The sequence below is a fragment of the Triticum aestivum genome, chromosome 7B (assembly GCF_018294505.1).
Source record: "Triticum aestivum cultivar Chinese Spring chromosome 7B, IWGSC CS RefSeq v2.1, whole genome shotgun sequence".
Classification (NCBI taxonomy): domain Eukaryota; kingdom Viridiplantae; phylum Streptophyta; class Magnoliopsida; order Poales; family Poaceae; genus Triticum; species Triticum aestivum.
In genome coordinates, this window is record NC_057813.1 from 166,565,808 (window position 1) to 166,575,646 (window position 9,839).

The window sequence follows — 9,839 nt, forward strand, 5'->3', positions numbered from 1 at the left end:
GTTCTATAACCATAGTTTTCGTTCCGATCTAAGTACGCAATTTCTTTGAACTCTGTTAAACAATCATTTGTGAATTGCCTTGGCCTGGTAAGAAGAGTTTCAATGATCTATGTATCAAAAGTAATTCTTTTTGCTACTTAAGGGTAATTCTACGAGTCACCTCCTCTAAGATGTCTCGTTATGGTATCATTGCAACTCAGCTCCTCGCTATGTTGGCAACCGTTCACCACCTTCTTCAGTGTGGAACTATCGCCTATCTACTGAACCTTCGTCATCTGTTTCACGCCATCACTCTAGATGTATGATTAGCGTCTCAGCTCAATAGATGTTCTTACGTCTCGTTCCGTAAGTTGATCTTGTGATCATTAAGATGATCCATCATTGTAGAGTTGTCTTTGTCCTCGTGTTTGATGAAGGTCTCGGAAGCAAAGACATCAACATCAATTGGAGAAATGAATCAACATCTTCGAGAAGGGCAATTGGATCATGAAGATCGTGTTAGCTTTGTGTCCCCTCTGTCTACTTACCTCATGTCTTGAATCTCGGGACGAGATTCTTGTTTAGTGGGGGTGAGTTGTCACAGCCCTAGATTATTGCTTGTATTAGTTGCATCATAGAGCAATCATGCATCATGTCTAAATTTCTGAAACTTGGAACTGAGGAAGGTGGAAGCCTCAAAAACTTTAAATAAAAGAAGGGCAAGGAACCCTGGAAATCTCATTCTTTGTTTCCAAGATGTCCTTTTGCAATGTTTGAGAATTTTGGCAATAGCTATATATCAAACCAGAATTTAGGAACATTTTTAAGGATTTATTTCTGGGGATCTGAATTTAAATCAATAGCTATTTGAATTTGAGTTATATTCATATAACTAGAATATAATTTCAAATATCTTTGAAACATTTTATGTGCTTTTGGCAATGTCCATCCTGCAACATAAAATTATTCAAAGGGTTTTGTCACTGTTTTGAAATTGTTTGAATTTTGAACAGTGGCAGAATATTAAACAAAGAAACATAACAGTAAAAAAATAAAACAGAGCACTTACCTGGCCTACTTACCTGCCTGGCCCAGTTACGACGCAGCCCAGTAGCAGCCCAGCCCACCGCAGCCGCCACCGTCTTCAACCTCCTGCCAGTAGGCAGGAGGGCGTGTGCCCGACGCGCGCGCGCACGCGCCAGCCACCTCCTGCTTGCCTGCTCGCTGCTGGACTCACCTGAGGGCGCCACGCACCCCCGAGGCCTCTCACTCTCTCCCATGCCTTCTTCCCCCCTCCTCTGGCTCCCTCTCTCTCCCACCGAGCGGAGCTCGTCGCCAAGCGCTCGCCGCCGCGAAACCGTAGCCACAGCCTCCCCCTCGACCTCTCTCCGTGTTCTGAAGGACCGCCACGACCGCCTCTTCCTCCTAGATAATTCACGCAAGCCCGGACGCCCCGTAGAGCGGCCTTCAACGTCGTCTTCTTCCTCGATGACGTGGATCACCGCCGTTGATTTCGCCGCGTACAGGACCTCCCCGAGCACTCTGAGCGTCTCCGCGAGATCACCGTAAGCCCCCGCATCATCTCCCATTGTTTCCCCTCTCTTTTTTGTCCTCTAGCCGTGGCCCCCTTCGATTGAGCGCAGCCGTCCACCATGGACGTCGGCCATGGCTCTGCCTTGCCTCTCCGCTCCAATTCTTGAGCTAGTTGTGCTCCCCTCACCTCCAGGAAGCCGTAGAACTACTTGTCTTCCACGATAATGCACCGTGGCGCTATTTTGCCACTTGCCCGAATTCCGGCCGCCGCCGCCGTCGTGGTTGCCGTCGCCTCAGGCCACCCCACGGCCTCCCGCATATTCCATTAGATGCGCGCGAGCGCCAGACACCCTCAGCACCCATCCACGCGTCGAATGGACGCCGAAGCCGCGATTCCGGTGTGCCTCCGCCATCGGCTGTGGTCATCGCCGGCCATGCTCCGGCGAGTGTCGACGTGGCCGTCATTAGACGCTAACCCCGCCACCTAAGCAACCCTAATAGCCACTGACAGTGGGCCCTACTGCAGGGTCAAACCCAGTCAACATTGGGTTTGACCTGGTTTAGCCCATGTCGCTGATGTGTGGACCCCGCACGTCAGGTTGGACCTGGGACAGCCCCGGTTGACCTGCTGACATCATGTTGTTGTCATGCTGACGCAATAAGCTATTTTCTAGATTAATTTTAATTCAGGAAATTCCAGAAAATGTTCTAAACTTCTAAAATTCATAGAAATTCAACCGTAACTCCAAATTAAATAATTTATATATGAAAAATGATCGAAAAAATCCAATCTATCCATATGTACCATTTTCATGCATGTTAGAACAACTTATAGCTGCTGTTTAGCACAAATCATATAAATGACATTTGAATTTCACATATGGAGTTTGGATTTGAACTTAGGGTTCAAACCAACTTCATTTAACTTTGTTGCTAGCTGCATTAGCTCAAAACACCAGCATATTGTCATGTCACATTGATGCATCATATTGTTGCATTGCATTGATTGTGTTCTCCCTTGTTTGCCGGTATTTGCCCCCTCTCAGTAGACGACGTTCTGACGATGAGTTCGATGACACCGATGAAGAGCTATATTATCTTCAGAAGTGCCAGGCAAGCAAAACCCCCTTGTTCATTCCGATACAGTCCCACTCTCTCACTCCTGCTCTCTTTTACTACATTAGGACAACACTGATTCAACTGTTACTTGCTGCGGTAGCTGAACCCCTTTCCTCTGCATGACCTGTCATTGCCACAGTGAATAGATGAAACCCACTAGCATGAGTAGGAGTTGTTTGAGCCCTGATGTGCCTACTCATTCATGCTTGTTTGTCATGCCTGCTACTGCTTAGAGTTGAGTAAGGTCTGATTCATCGGGGATGAATCGGAGGTGTGTGAACATGTCCTACTGTGTGTGAGCTAAGTGTGTGAACACGATTTGGTAAAGGTAGCGGTGAGAGGCCATGTAGGAGTACATGGTGGGTTGTCTCATTGAAACCGTCCTCAGGAACTGAGTTCTGTGTTTGTGATCCATGAACAGTTACTACCACACATTGGGTTCCGATAACTCGACCCCTCTCGGCTTATTAATCAACTCGATCTCTGTCCAGGAGTTGCAACTAGTTTCTGGTGTTTGTAGGTAGTGTTAGTAGTCTACCAAGTGGCACCCGGTACAGGTGGGCTTGGGACAGACTAGGCACAGTGGCCCGGTGTACCAAGTGGCACCCAGATGGTGGACTTGGGAACCCTGCACACATCGTTTGGGGCCGTGAGCGACACCCCGGCCGGATCTCCTTCCGGATGGAACCCGAATAGGCGATAAACCTGGATGAGAGACTTGTGTGGTTAGTCAGGTCGTGGCCGACACCCTCGCTGGGCTTCCGCTTGAAGGTTGCCGAGTACATGTCGTGTAAACGGCGGTAAGTGGTGAGAGCGTGTGTGAAGAAGTACACCCCTGCAGGGTTAATATGATCTATTCGAATAGCCGTGTCCGCGGTAAAGGACTTCTGGGTTGCCTATATAGTTCATAGACAAGTGAAAGTGGATACACTAAAATGCGCAAGATAAGCGTCAGTGCTATGGATGGCGTTCTCGTAGGGAGACGGGAGCGGATTCATAGTGGTGTATTGTTATGGTGAATATGTGGACTCGTGTGCGCCACCTCAAAAGAGTTACTTGCAGTCGTAGTTCAGGATAGCCACCAAGTCAAAGCTGGCTTGCTGCAGTTAAACCCCACCATCCCCTTGTTGATAATGATGCATATGTAGTTAGATCTGATGTAAGTCTTGCTGGGTACATTTGTACTCATGTTGCTTAATTTATGTTTTTGCAGAGAGACTTCAGTCTCGCTAGTAGTACCGCGTGGACTTCGACGTTTAGCTTGTTACCTCAGCTACGATCTTGTGCCCTCAGCAGGATCTGGTAGATAGTCAGGCTTCTCAGCCTTTTTCATTTGTAAATGTCTGTACTCAGACATGTTAAGCTTCCGCTTGTGCTTTGACTTGTATGCTCTGAGTGTTGGGTCATGAGACCCATGTTTGTAATATCTCGCTCCTCGGAGCCTGTTGAATAAATACTTGAGTCGTAGAGTCATGTTGTGATGCCATGTTGTATTTGCACATATCGAGCATATTGTGTGTATGTTATTGAAATGCTTGGTATGTGTGGGATCTGACTATCTAGTTGTTTATCCTTAGTAGCCTCTCTTACCGGGAAATGTCTCCTAGTGTTTCCACTGAGCCATGGTAGCTTGCTACTGCTCCGGAACACCTAGGCTGGCCGGCATGTGTCCTTCTTCGTTCTTGTGTCTGTCCCTTCGGGGAAATGTCACGCAATGAATACCGGAGTCCTGTTAGCCCGCTACAGCCCGGTTCACCGGAGTCCTGCTAGCCCAGTGCTACAGCCTGGATTCACTCGCTGATGACCGACACGTTCGATGTTGGGTCATGGATGCCTGTCCCTGTAAGTTTGTGCCACTTTGGGTTTACGACTAGCCATGTCAGCCCAGGCTCCTTATCATATGGATGCTAACGACACTATCATATACGTGTGCCAAAAGACGCAAACGGTCCCGGGCAAAGGTAAGGCGACACCCGTGGGGATACCGTGTGTGAGGCCGCAATGTGATATGAGGTGTTACTTGCTAGATCGATATGGCATTGAGTCGGGGTCCTGACAAAGGGAGCAGCAATTGAAGAATTACAAGAATGAGGTACTTACTCGTCTATGGCGAAGTACTTACTATGCTTCAATGGTCGGAAGGTGCGACCACTGCAACTCGAAGACTCCTTCCTCTTGCGGAGTCCGACGAAGTCCACGCGGAACCGACCCAGGCGCTCGATGTGAGGACCATTTCATGGCGCGGATGGAGAAGCACCGAGGCGGCCAACCTCAGGGGCGCCTAGCTAGGAGGAGTAATCAGGCACCACCCCCTGATGGCCTGCCGAGGCCTCAGGAGCTCTGGCCTCGGGAGCCGCGGGTTGCATCCCCCCATCGACGACCGCCTCAGGGTGGGCTTCACGAGCCCCGGAGGATGACGCTTCAGGAACCACGTGCAGCGTCGGTGCCACGACACCCGAGCCTCCAGCCGCGAGAGATGCTTGCCCCCCTGCGCCCACTCTTGGGGCAAGATCGGTGCTGGCGGCGAGGAAGGGAGCCACGGCGACAGGATTCTCGCAAGGCCCCGTAAGGCCAACCGGATGCAACCCCCATCCATCGAAGAGAGGCATCTGTCCCGCGAACTCAGCCCTGTTGGAGCAGAGATACAGGAGGCTACCCCCGTGCCGAATATCGCCTGGCGAGGGGTCACTAGTCAAGACCTCAAGCACCGTCCTCAGCATTTCGGGTGCAACTTCTATCTCCTGAAGCCTCATGCGGTCCCGATCGCTGGTCAGGGCCCACATCGGTCGGGAATGTTGCTAGAGAGGAGCAATGCGACACTGCAGGAACTCCTTCACCACCCGGGGCACAATCACACCGAGATCTCTCAACCTCCTTAGTCGGTACCAGACAAAGGAGAGCCGAGGGCTCACGAGTCTCTCATGGCCCGAGCTAGGATTGGGGACAGCGGGCCATGATGGAGGAGATAGCAGAGGGTTGACCACTCCGACATCCACATACATCCACCGTGTTCGGAACCCGCTCGTGGATGATGGGAGGTCAAAATTAATCCCCAAGGCATCTGTCTCTGCCACGACCTGGAAGCTCACGCATCCCGAGCACTGCAAGGGGTCGGTCAGGCGTAGTAAGAAAAAGTGGCGCAAGAGGGCGACGGAAGGAGCAATGCCCATCATGGCTTCACAAACAAAGGCGAAGATGGCGAGAAGGGTAACGGATTGGGGATCAAGATGCATCATATGGATTTTATAATGGGAAAGCACTGCATTGAAGAAGGCGGAGAAAGGGGGAACCAGGCCAGCCCACAGGGCATCGGCAAAGAATTGAACCTCAGTGACGGCCCTGTCAATGGAGTCATGGGACACGGGCCAAGCCATCGTCTTTCCACACTCGTTGAAGCTCGAGGCGAGCACATGATAGACCTTGCCCATGGCCTCCAGATTGAGCACCAGCGACCGGCCAATGGCGGGCTTTATTGCCGGGGGCGAATTGGTTGAGGACACAGGCTTCTTCCCTTTCACTTCGCTAGTTGACGCCATGGCAATGGAGGGAGAAGAGCTCATGTCAGATTGGGAGTGGAAGCAGAGACTCGAGGAAGAAGGGGGAATAGGAAGCACGCTGCCAGCGGGGAGGAAATAATTGTGTAAGGCACCATGGCCGCCTAGCCAGGCGGATATTGGGGCAGTGTGGGGAAGCGGAGACGCCCACGTCCAATCAGTCGCCACGCGTCGACAAAGGCCGCAGGCTGTGGGGGCCCGCGGCGCTCCGCTCTTGCCCTTTGGCTTCGCTGCTAAGCCAGGTCCGAGCACACCTTGGGCCCGGGGCTACTGTCGGCGTTCTGGGAACGGGGGTCACCAGACTTGGCTGCCTGCGGCCTGCTGCGTGGCTCAACCAGTGGCCCAGTATGGCTCGTCTTCATCAACCAACACTCAAGACCCTCGCGAGGTGCCAAGCCTCGCGGGACGGACGACACAAGGCCTCCTCAGGAGTGGCCTCAGCAGGCAGGCTCGTGAGGAGGCGGAGAGATCAAGGCAGGGGGTACCTCATGAGGTTCCCATCACGCAAGCCATGACGATCAAGACCAGGCGGGCGCCAACCTGTGTAGTATCCTTGTTTCCTCTTTGGTGCAAAGAGGGCAAGCGCAGACACAGAGTACCGAGGCATCAAGCAAAGGTTTCCATATCAGTGCAACAAGACCAAGACCAGTAGGACGGCAGGTCGGAGGTCACCGTGGAGCCAAAGACGGTGTCATCAGCAGCACCTTTGGCAGGCGAAGACCACCTTTAGTCAGGATATCTTCTACTAGTTGTCCCCTTTCAAAATGGTCGTTGTTGGATCCCTTCCCGCTCAATATTTGGGAAGAGGACCAGGGCATCTATAAATAGGGCTAGCCACCACAGTAGAAGGCATCTCATCTGGAGGCATCTCATCTAGAGACAAGTTAAGTTCATCCACACACCACCAAGCACAAGAACACCTCTCCTCGCGAGGCTGTTCTTCCCTTGTACTGTTCATCATCATCCCAAGAGGTAATCCACCACACCACACACTGGATTAGGGTATTACACCACAACGGTGGCCCGAACTAGTATAAATCTTGTGTCTCTTGTGTTGTTCATCGATCTATCCTAGGGACCGCAGTAAGGCTGAGAGCGAGATTCGGTAGGAGGAGATCATCATGCGCACCCCAGAGTTCAAACCTTAAGGGTTTTGCCGGAATCCAATAGCCGACATGAACTAAGAACATGGTGTTGAATATTGTGTATATGATGTCTAAACTATGCAATGCAAGACACCATATGCATGATATGAGCAGTATAACCGTGCCAAGTTATAGCATACACCTCGGTGGGGGAATAGGACTGGTCATCTATCTCTGAATCCATCTCTGAGGAGCTATCGGGACCCAACAAGAGATTTGCTTCGACATGTAGCACTGTCTGCTCTGAAGGCCTTGTTTTCACTCTAGATTTTTCCATCTCCCACCCAAATGGCTGATTGACAGGAAGAGTAGTTTAATGTACAAACATTATCGAGAAATGGAAATGTAATGAAGAAAAATATGGGCAAGATATCATTCAAATATATGATGCGTGGTTAAACAAGTTGGCATTGCACATTTCGCATATATTATTGTTGGCTAAAAGACATGAGACTGCATAATTCCCATATATGATATAGAAACTAAACAGGTGGCATCACAGAACATGTCTAAACTAAATAGATGACATATATGATGTCAAAAGTAGGCCCTGCAAGGCAACATATGCATGATATGACTAACATCATCATGCCAAGGTAGAGCAAACACCTTGGGGGGTAAATAGGAGTTGTTAGCTGCGTTTGAATCCACCTTAGAACAAATATCTTCCTCTAGATTACAATCTGGAGAGGGGGGGGTTGCCATTGAACCCACCATGGAGTGATGTCTGCATGACATTGTATTGCCGCGCAAAACTCTTCTCTTTTTCTCTACATGTTCAGCATGACTGTGTACAATATCTGACATGCATACGAAAAAAATATGGTGAGATTATGTAAGGAGAGCATGCAGAAATTTAGAGTGATGGTAACAACCAGTGGATGGATCCAAAAATAATGATAGCAGGCTGATGATTGCTTTAATTTAATAAAAAGACAGATGATGATTGCTTTACTATTTGTTTCCCACCCAAGATGAACAACATAGGCATACCCTAGGTGAACGAGATATTACACAAAGATACTATTCATTGCTGCCTCGATATGTGCCCCACAACGAATTTAGAACTCAAGTTTGAACATTAATTTGGACATGACTTGGAGTCTAAGAGGTGAACAGGACGATAAAGTAGCAGGTAATTTTAAGCAATTCATAACATAAGCAGAAACAAAAGAGTGCGACCTCTCTTGTGGACCCGTGTACTCCTCAGGTTCATCTGTTGTGTCGATGCTGGTGATGCTGTTGCGGTGGGTGCCAGCGGCAGGGAAGGAGATCTGAGGCGGCGAAAGACGGTCAGGAGTCATGATGTCTAGTTTGGTGGATGCTTATGTCGATGGAGCAGCTTAGGTGAGGTGGACGACATCGCGGCAGGAGCAGGACAAACCTCACAAAGTGCCCTTCGACACCTACCTGTAACTGATGTAATTCTATAAGGGCTCATTTGGCTTGCATGATTCTGAAAACGCAGGGATAGGAAAAACACCGGAATAGGATAGGAATGCACATGGTAAACAGAGCATTTGTAAACACATGATTTCTTTCAACCTGGGTGTTTGGTTCATAGGAACTGGAAGAGCAGAGCAACACAAAGAAACATGGCCAAAATAAAGTGAAACCATATGAAATCTTGTACAGTTAGAATATTATTCTACCACTAATGCACTTGGTCTTGTTTTCATGCATAGGATTTTGAAAAGTAGGTCCAGGTGGATGTTTTGCTCCATTCCTTTCAACAAAATGCACGAATAATTGAATAGTAGAGTGCCATAGGAAAATTCCCTATTGCTATGTTTTTCCATTGAACCAAAATAGCCCTAATGGATCGACATGAATGTAGAGTAATAAGTGATGCAACAAGTGTACAACCTATTTGTTGTAGCCGTGTCGACCTCAGCATCATTGGGTTGGTCGCTGAAGAAGTTGAGGCAGAGGTCGTTGTTGGAGGTGTGGAGGAAAATCTGAGGAATCTATAGACAGAGTCCAGGGCACTGCTCTGTTGTGATGGATCGTTATGTCATTGGAGCAGCTCCGGTGAGCCATAAGACATCAAGGCTAAAGCAGCACAAGACATACATCATTAATCTCAAGTGGGATTCTAATAGCATCTCCAATAGATGATGTAAAATAGATGTAAAATTTACATCACCAAAAACCACCTGACTACAACAGATGAGGTAAAAACTGTTGACTCCAAACTTAACTGTCGAAACTGAAATTTACTATGGAATCTGAATGTTACTATGGAAACTGAACACAATGGTAGCAGAGAGGCACTTGACATGTAGTTTAGGGAGGGCCTGCAGTTCATCTTCAACCTGCACCCCGCTGAGCCACCAGCCACCACCGGCCGAACCGCCGGACCCAGCGCCGCCTCGCCGCCCCGAAACAACTCCCCACCGCCGGTCCGTTGCCGTCCCGCCACCCCGGCCAGCACTCTAGGTCCCCCGCCCCACCCTGAACCCTAAGATAGATAGTGGGGTACCTCTCCGATGAGCCCCCCTCCCTGCTG